At 34.0% G+C, this 10,297-nt stretch overlaps 1 protein-coding gene across 1 annotated transcript in view; it reads left to right on the forward strand.

Annotated features, from left to right (window-relative positions):
• Positions 1-10,297, forward strand: part of RYR2 (ryanodine receptor 2) — a 1,099,979-nt gene that overhangs the window by 417,202 nt on the left and 672,480 nt on the right. The window lies entirely within an intron of this gene.

Consider the following 10,297-nt stretch of genomic DNA (forward strand, 5'->3'; position numbering starts at 1 on the left):
GGGTTTCCGAGGCATTGAGAATAGGGAGAATGTATTTCATATTTATTGACCATATTCATTCATTTTTTCATTTGTAATTTATAATAATATTTGTCCATATTTCTATTAGGCTTATATGAGCTTTTATTATGGTAGAAATAATTATTTGTCATCATATATATGTTCTAAATATTTACCCCAATTTATTGAGTTGGAAAGAATTTAAAATTTTTTTTTTAGTAGTCAAATCAATAAATTATTTTTTGCTTTACAGCATACAGAGACATTCCCTAGCCAATATTATATCAATATTTATCCAATTTTTTTTCTGTTTCTTTTATAAACCATAGTGTTGTGTGTGTGTTATGCCTCTGTGTGTGCATATGTGTGCATATGTGTGTAACCATGGAATGTGCATGGAATTTGGCCTCATCACATCCTTAATGTTTATCCCATTTCTTTTCCTCTAAAACACAAAACCCTAAGTCTCATCAAGTGGATTCAGGCTTAGAGATGGGAAAACAATCAGATATTTATATGGAATTTATTATTTGTATTACTTTTAAGAATTTCTTGTATTTATTGTTATATTGTTTTAGGAAGCAATGATTAGTTGTACTTATTACTTATAGTAAATAAAACTTATTACAATTTAATCCAGCATAAAGTCAGTGATTTGTGAGTACTATTGGAAACTGTAACATTTTAGAATTAAACAGTATTTTCCATCTTGTTCTTTCCACCAGTTCATGTTTACTACAGCTAATCAATCCTATGATAGAGATTGAGGAATATAATCAAAGTCTTTAACACTGCCAATTTTCCATTTTATTATCTCCATCAGTAGAATTTTTTTTTTAAATGAAGGATAAGGTTTTATTAAAATGTGACTTCGTAGTGTTCTCAGTGGCACTACAGAGATTCCATTTGGTGAGCAATATCTAACTTACTATCAGAGAAAAAACTATTTGTTGTAAAATTATTTTGTTAGGAACATAAAACATCCATTTTTATATTAATGGAACAATGGTTATAACATTAGTTACATTGTACATATAAACAAAATTCATCTAGGAAGTAATTTGCTGGAGCACTTTTGTACTTTGCTCAACTAGACTCAAATGTTAAAAGTAGTCAAAAAGATTAATTTTAAAATTTAACAATTGCTTGTCTGATTCAATAGAGAACTAACCATGAGAAATTTGTGTTCTTCAGTAAAAGTACTGAATAATTTACTGCCTTATTGAATGTTGAAAATCAACCTTTCATTGGATTATTTGAATGAAATTCACTTATTATACCTATCAGATAAAGCAGATTGGCTATACTAGCCCATTGTTGTTATTAGGAGTAATCATATCAGTTCTGACTCATAGCAACCCTAGGTAGAACAGAACAAAACACAGCCCAGTTCTGCACCATCCTCACAATCATTGCTATGTTTGAGCCTTCTGTTGCAGTCATTGTGTCAACCCATATCATTGAGAGTCTTTCTATTTTTTGCTGACTTTCTCCTTCACGAAGCTTGATATCCTTCCCTAGGGACTAGTTCCTGCTTATAATGTATCCAAAGTACATGAGACAAAGTCTTGCCATCCTCATTTCTAAGGAGTATTCTGGCTGTACTTCTTCCGAGGCAGATTTGTTTGTCTTTTGGTCAGTCCGTGGTATGTTTAATATTCTTCACCAACACCATAAGTCAAAGTCATCAATATTTTTAAATCTTCCTTATTCATTTTTCAATTTTCACGTGCATATAAGGTGATTGAAAATACCAAGACTTGGGTCAGGTGCACCTTAGTCCTCAAAATGACATTTTTTTTTTTTTTTAACACTTTAACGAAGTCTTTTGCAGCAGATTTTCCCAGTGCAATACGTTGATTTCCTGACTACTGCTTCCATGGGCATTGATTGTGCATTCAAGAGCTCTGGTGGCATAATGCCTGAGGCATTTGACTACTAACAAGAAGGCTGGTGGTCCAATCCCACCAGCCACTCCTTGGAAGGAAGATTGAGGTATCTACTTTTGTAGAGATACAGCCTCAGAAACCCAAGGAGGGGTCACTATGAGTTGAAACTGACTCGATGGCAGTTAGGGGTTTTTTGGGTTTTTTTTGACAACTTCAATCTTTTCTCCATTTATCATGATGTTGTTATTGGTCTAGTTGTGAGAATGTTTATTTTCTTTATATCAAAGTATAACCATTGCCATTGAGTCAATTCCAACTCATAGTGACCCACATTAGGTTTCCAAGGCAGTAAATTTTTACAGAAGTAGATTGTTTCATCTTCCTCCTTTGGAACAGCTGAATCATTGACTTTCTGGTTAGCAGTCAAATTCCTTTCCCACTGCGCTGTCAGAACTCCTTTATTGAGGTATAATCCATGTCAAAATCTGTCATCTGTGATCTTCATCAGTAAGTAATTCAAGTCTTCTTCACTTTTAGCAAGCAAGGTTGTGTCATCTGCATATCGCAGGTTGTTAATGAATCTTCCTCCAATTCTGATGCCACATTCTTCTTCACATAGTCTAGCTTCTTGGGTTATTTGTTCATCATACAGATTGAATAAAACTCACTGTCATCAAGATGATTCAACTTATAGTGACCCTTCCTTGGGTTTCTGAGGAGGTCTCTCTACAAAAATAGATTGCCCAATCTTCTTTCTGATGAATGGCTGGTGGGTTTGAAACGCCAACCTTCTGGTTAGCAGGCAATGCTTTACGCACTAGTATGGTGAAAAGAAACAACCTTGATGCACACTTTTTCTGATTTTAAACCATGCAGTATCCTCTTCTTCTTGTTGAACAACTGCCTCTGGGTCTGTATACAGGTTACACATGAGAACAGTTAATAATATGTTCTGGAATTTCCATTCTTTGCAGTGTTATCTATAATTTGTTATTATCCTCACAGTCAAATGCCTCTGCATAGTCAATAAAACACAAGTAAACATCTTTCTGATGTTCTCTTCTTTTAGCCAAGATCCATCTGACATCAGCAATGATATTCCTCACTTCACCTCTTCTGAATCCACCTTGAATTTCTGGCAGCTCCCAGTTGATGTAATGTTGAAACTATTTTTGAATTATCTTCAAAATTGTTCTACTTGTGCGTGATATTAATGATACTATTCAATAATTTCCACATTGTGTTTGATTACCTTTCTTTGGAATGGGCATGGATATGGAGCTCTTCTAGTTGGTTGACCATGTAGCTGTCTTCCAGATTTCTTGGCATAAATGAGTGAGCATTTCCAATGTTTCATCTATTTGTAGAAAAATCTCAGCTGGTATTCCATCAATTCCTGGTGCCTTGTTTTTTTGCCGGTGCCTTCAGTGCACCTTGCTAACTCATGAAATAGTTGAACATCAACAATTTTTTCCTAGTACTGTGACTCTATAATCCTTTCATCTCTTTGTAATACCTTATACATCATTCAGTATTTTGTGCATAGAATTCTTGAATATTGTAAATTGAGGCTTTAATTTTTACTTTACTTCTTTCAGTCTGAGAAAAGCTGAGGGTGTTCTTCTCTTTTGATTTTCTAACTCCAGGTGTTTGCACATTTCATTGTAATACTTTACTTAGTCTTTTCCACAAAGTTCCTTTACTTTATAATTTCTTCCATTTACTTGAGTTACTTTATGTTCAGGAACAAGTTTCAGAGTCTCTTCCAATATCCATTTTGGTCTTTTCTTTCGTTCCTGCCTTTTTAATGACCTTCTTATTTCTTCATGTATGATGTCCTTGATGTCATTCTGCAACTCATCTGGTCTTTGGTCATTAGTATTCAATGTATCAAATCTATTCTTGAGGTGGCTGGGATATACTCAAGGTCATACTTTGGCTCTCATGGACTTAATTTAATTTTCTTCACCTTCAGTTTGAATTTGCATTTGAGCTATTGATCGTTTATTCCACAGTAGACGTGGGGCCTTGTTCTGACTGATGCTATTGAGTTATTCCTTCATCTCTTTCCACAGATATAGCTGACTTAATTCCTTTGTATTTAACCTGGCAAGGTTCATGTGTCTAGTCACTGTTTATGTTGTTGGAAAGAAGTATTTCCAATGAATAAGTCATTGGTCTGTCAAAATTTTATCATGCAATCACTGGTGTTATTTCTATCATCAAGGCCATATTTTCCAACTTCTGCATTCCAACAATCAGTAATTATCTGTGCATCTTGATTTCATGTTTGACCAATTTCAGACTAAAAATTGGTAAAAATCTTCAACTTCTTGATCTTTAGCATTAATGGTTGGTGCCTAAATTTAAGTAATAGCATTATTAACTGGTCTCTCTTGTAGGTGTATGAACATTATGCTATTACTGATGGTGTTGTATTTCAGGATTGATCCTAAAATACTCTTTTTGATAATGAATATGATGTCATTCCCCTTCAATTTGTCATTCCCAGCATATGATTATATGATTATCTAATTCAAAATGCCCAATTCTAGTCCATTTCAGTTCACTAATGCCTAGAATAACTAGCTCTGGTGGCTCAGTGCCTAAGGCATTTGACTGATAACCAGAAGGTTGGCTGTTCAAACCCACCAGCTGTTCAATAGAAGTAGGACAAGACAATCTACTTTTGTAAAGATTTACAAATTGGAAATCCAGTGGGGGTTGCTATGAGTTGGACTTGACTTGATGGCATTGGGTGAGTTTTTAATACCAAGGAAAGACCTCTTTATGTGTTCCATTTCATTTGTGATGATTTCCAATTTTCGTACATTCACACTTCATTCATTTCATGTTCTCATTAGTAATGGATGTTTGCAGCTGTTCCTCTCATTTTGAATTATGTTACATCAGGAAATGAAAGTCCCAAAAGCTACATTCCATCCACATCATTAAGGTCCACTCTACTTTGAGGAGGCAGCTCTTCCCCAGTTGTATTTTGAGTGCCTTCAAACCTGAGAGGCTCCTTTCCCAGCACTGTATCATACAATGTTCTGCTGCTATTCATAAGGTTTTCACTGGCCAGTTTTTTCAAAAGTGGATCACCAGGTCCATCTTCCTAGTCTGTCTTAGTCTGAAAGCTGCATTGAAATCTGTGTACCATGAATAACCCAACTTGAATTTGAAATATCACTGGCATAATTTCCAGCATCACAGAAACACACAAGCCACCATAGTGAGACAAAGTGACAGACAAGTGGTGAATGTTGTTGTTGTTGTTAGCTGCCATCGAGTCGTTTCCGACTCATAGCAACCCCATGCACAGCAGAACAAAATGCTGCCTTATCCTACGCCAGCTCCACGACCCCTGCTATACTTGAGCCCATCATCGCAGCCACTGTGTCAATCCATCTCATTGAAGGCCTCCCCCTCTTCCGTCAACCCTCCACCCTACCAATCATGACAGCCTTCTCCAAGGAATGGGCCCTTCTGACAACATGACCAAAATAGGTGAGACGAATCTGGCCATACTCACCTCCAAGGAGCATTTTGGGTGCACTTCCTCCAGGACAGATCTGTTAGTTCTTCTAGCAGTTCATAGTACTTTCAGCATTCCTTGCCAGCACCACAACTCAAAAGCATCAACTCTTCTTTGGTCTTCCTTATTCATTGTCCAGCTCTCACATGCATACAAGGCAATTGGAAATATCATGGCTTGTTAGGCACACCTTAGTCCTCAAGGAGACATCCTTGCTCCTCAGCACTTGAAACAGTTCCTTCGTGGTTGACTTTCCCAATGCTACATGTTGTCTAATGTCCTGAAAGTGGTGAAGAGTAGCCCATATTTAACTAAAAAAAACATATCTGACTCCCAGTCTAATCTTTTTTTTTTTTATATTCTTTTCTTCTCCTTCCTTTGGACTTAATTTGCTCTTCTTTTTAATTTCCATATGATGAAACCTGATGTCATTAATTTGAGACCTTTCTTTTCTAAAATAGATATCTAGTGCTATGCATTTCTGTAAAAAAGTACTTTAGTAGCATCCCACACATTTTGATATATCATATTTTAATTTCCCTTTTAGTTACTTCTTTGAACAATGGGTTATTAAATTACTTAATATTTGGGGATTTTCAAGGTGTCTTTCTGTTGCTGATTTCTAATCTAATGTAACCGTGTCAGAAATCTACATTTCCATTTATTGAGACTTTTTTTTGTATCTCAGATTATATGTAATCTTGGTGAATGTCCTGTGTGTACTTAGAAAAAAAATGTGGATTCTCTTTTTCTTGATTGAAGTGTTCTATAAATGTCAACTCCATCTAGTTGGATGATAGAGTTGTTCAAGTCTTCTGTATCCTTACTGATTTTCTGTCTACTTGTGAGATTCGTATATAAAGAAGAATATTGAAGTCTCTGACTATAATTGTGAATTTATCTTTTTCTCCTTGCAGTGGTATCACTTTATTTCACTTCTTTTAATGCATTTTGAAGTTCTGTTATTAGGTTCAAAAATATTTAGGATTATGTCCTATTGATTAATTGACCTCTTTATCATTATGAAATGACCTTCTTTAACCATGGTAATATTATTTCTTGTGGCATCTACTTTGTATGATATTATTATAACCATTTCAGCTCTCTGTTCATTCATTTTAGCATGTCTTTTAAATTCTTTTTTTTAACCTATTTGTGTCTCTTTCTTTAAAGTGCATTTCTTGTAGGCAGTATATAATTGGGTCTTGCTTTTTTTGTGTGTATGTGTGTGTCCAATATGACAATCACTGCCTTTTAATTGTGATATTTAGATGATTTATTACCATGTGATTATTAATATGGTTAGGATGGGTCTCTCATCTTGCAACTTGTTTTGTATTTGTGTCATCAATTCTTTGTTCCTCTTTTCCTCATTTTCTGTCTTCATTTGAATTAGTTGAGTATTTTCTATAATTCCATTTTAATCGCTTTAGTTGACTTTTTAGCTACAACTCTTTTTTGATATTTTAGTGGTTGCTTTAGAGTTTATACATATATACTTAATGGAGCACATTTTATCTTCAAGTGATTTTTTATTATTTTATGTATAGTATAAGAAAAGTTTAACAGTATATTTCCTTCCTAGTCTTTTTGTTGTTTTTGCTATACATTTTAGTTTTATATCCCACAGCAAATTTTTATCATTTTTATTCAGTCAGTTCATCTTTGAAGAGATTTAATAATATTTTTTTTGTAGGTTTACATAGGTCATCATTGCTGCTGCTCTTTATTCCTTTGTGCAAATCTATATTTCCTTCTACTTGAAAGGCTTCTTGCAACAGTTCTTTTGTTTCAGGTGTACTGGTGATGGACACTTTTGGCTTTAATACATCTGAAAAAGGTTTTATTTTGCCCTTGTTTGAAGTGATATTTTTGCTGGGTATAAAATTCTAGGTTGACAGTTTTTGTTCTTCCCCACACACACACATTTTGTTTTATTGACTTTTCCACTTATTATTGATTGTATTTTCATGCATCTTAACATCCCAGCTCATTTTTGTTTAGATGCTAGACATTGTGACATTTGCCTGCTTGGATGCAAGACATTTTTATATTCATATAAATAATCCTTAGCTTTTTTTCTGGGATGTGGTTAAGTTACGTGTGAACAGTTTGATTCTTTTAGATACTGCTTTTAGGATTTTTTTTTTTTTTTGCAAGACCAGATCAGTGTTTGATCTAAGGTTCATTGTTCTCCTTTAGTGAAGCAGTCTGGTTCGTGTGAACAAGAATCATTTCAGGTGCTGTGGGGACTAACTACTGTCCTCTCTGTTCCTCATGGGTAGTTCTTATGCCTGCTCTGATAGTTCCTCATCTGCATGCATGCTCTGCATTCTGTGGAGTATTTGGGGAGGACCTTCTGTCAGATCTCCAGAATTCTCTCTTGTGCAACTCTCTTGTCTCTTGTACTATGTCCCGTGAACTTAAGCAACTTAATTTATTCAGACTCTCAGTGCTATTTCCTCAACTTAGGGATCTTTGTGCCACACCAGGGCTACCTGATTTGTGTCCTAGAAACTCTCCCAAGGCAGTATACTGAGACACACATAGGATTCACATAGCTTGTTTTCCATCTCTCAAGAATTTCTGTATTTTTGGCTTGATATCTGTGTTGGAGAGTACTGTCAAGACACTTCTAACTCATAGTGACCCTGTGTATAATAGAAGGAAGCATTTCCCCATCCTGTGCCATTCTCACAGTTACTGCTATGTTTGAGCCCATTGTTGTAGCCACTATGTCAATCCATCTCATTGAGGATTTTCCTCTGATCCTCTACTTTATCAAGCATGATAAAGTATTTCTCCAGGGACTAGTCCTTTCTGATAATATATCCAAAGTGCATAACACAGAGTATTGCCCTCCTTGCATCTATGAGGTATACTGGCTGTACTTCTTCTAAAACAGATTTCTTTGTCCGTCTGACAGTTGGTGTTATATATAATATTCTTCACCAGAACTATAATTAAAGGGCATCAATTCTTCTTTGATCTCCTGAATTCATTGTCCAGCTTTCACATGCATATGAGAAGATTGAAAATACCATGGCTTGAATCAGGTGCACCTTAGTCTTCAAAGTGACTATTTTTTTTTTCTTTAACACTTTAAAGTGATCTGTTGCAGCAGATTTACTCAATGCAATACATTATTTGATATCTTGACTGCTGCTTCCATGGACATTGACTGTGGATCCAAATAAAATGATATCCTGGCAACGTCAATATTTTCTCCATTTATCTAGTGTCATGAAAGCTGCATTTTCCATTTATTTTATACTATTTCTTTTATGTTTCAGAAGAGAGGGTGAATATAGTCCCTGTTACTTCATTTTGGTCAGAATCAACACTAATTTAGATGATGCATTCAGTACTTACTTCAAAATTCCATTTTCCCCCTGGAAAATGTAGTATGGACTCTCTTTGCTAATTTTCATGGATATATATATATTTTTTTTTCCTTTAGATTTCTTTGACTATAATCTTTAAGGAAGCTGATTGGCAAGCTTTTATCTTGTGTGGCCTCTGGGTGGATTTAAACTGCCAGCCTTTAATTTTGTAGTTGAATATGAAATTTGTATATCATCAAGGACGCTGAATTACACCTTACTCTGGTGGCATAGTACCTAAGGCATTTATTTGACTGCTAAACAGAAGGCTGGCAGTTCAAAACCACTAGCCACGCCTTGGAAGGAAGACTGGGCAATCTACTTCCACAGTGATAATTCCTTGGAGACCCAGGAAGTGGTCACTATGAGTTAACTTAAACTCGATGGCAGTGAGTTTTTTTTTTTTACCTTAAATATATATTAATTTTCAAAAAATTAAACTTTAATTAAGCCTCAACTGTAATATTCTTTTCTCTTCAGAATATTTATCTTATTATCTTATATTTATATTATTAACATAAATATTTCATTTGTTTATGTATATATAATTAAGATGTTCCACTTTTAGAACTGTTATGTGCACATGGTAAACATTTATAGTAGTTTTTCTTTTTATGTTGTTTTTATTTGTGAAGACAAAGTTTCAATTTTTTTTTTTTTTTACTTTTTTAACTGCTGAGAGTAGATCTTTCCCATTCTAAAAGTAGAAAATGTGTATTGTTTTAATATATTTGGGTTTTATGTACATACTCACTGGCATTACTGAACTATTGCTGTTAGTTGCTGTTGAGTCAATTCTGACACACAGAATTCTGAATTTATATTATTCTTTAATATATTTGAGAAACTTTGAAAAGTTTAACATAAAGTAAGCATTGTAAAAGTTATAATCTTTTATATAAAATATTTTGATCCTTTTATCACATTCATGATGGCATCAGAGGTTTTTAAAATCTCAATACTTACAATATTTTCATTCACATAATTTTTCATAGAAAATTATTTTATAAATGCTGATTTATTTTATTAATGCTGATTTATTTAGCATTAAAGGACCTCATTTAAAAAATCTATACTTAGGCTTCTCATCTTCTTCTACTAAAGTAAAAAATCATAATCATTTTTGTTCAGTTGTATTTTGCTTATGTGATTCACTTTCTGTGATTCTTCTGCTAGCTTTGCCTTTGGTCAAGTTGTTCTTGGTGGTATGTTTATACAGCAGGGCATTCTGTCTATTGAATTAAATTAAATATAAAGCCTCTATTTTTTCTAAATAGTTTAAAAAATATATTCTTGAATTAAATGGGAGAAGGGAGAGATTTTTATTTATCAGGTAGGAGTATGGTTCAATCTTTAAGATGCAGACATAAAAATCATGTCTTTAATTTTTGTTTCAACACAGTATGAAAATAACACCTTAGGTGGAAAATGTTTAGGTTTTCTCCCAAATTATATTTTTATATTTATATTATTTTATATATTTTTAT

This window comes from Orycteropus afer, unplaced genomic scaffold (assembly GCF_000298275.1).
Source record: "Orycteropus afer afer isolate SDZICR_OR568_19922 unplaced genomic scaffold, OryAfe1.0 scaffold00096, whole genome shotgun sequence".
Classification (NCBI taxonomy): domain Eukaryota; kingdom Metazoa; phylum Chordata; class Mammalia; order Tubulidentata; family Orycteropodidae; genus Orycteropus; species Orycteropus afer.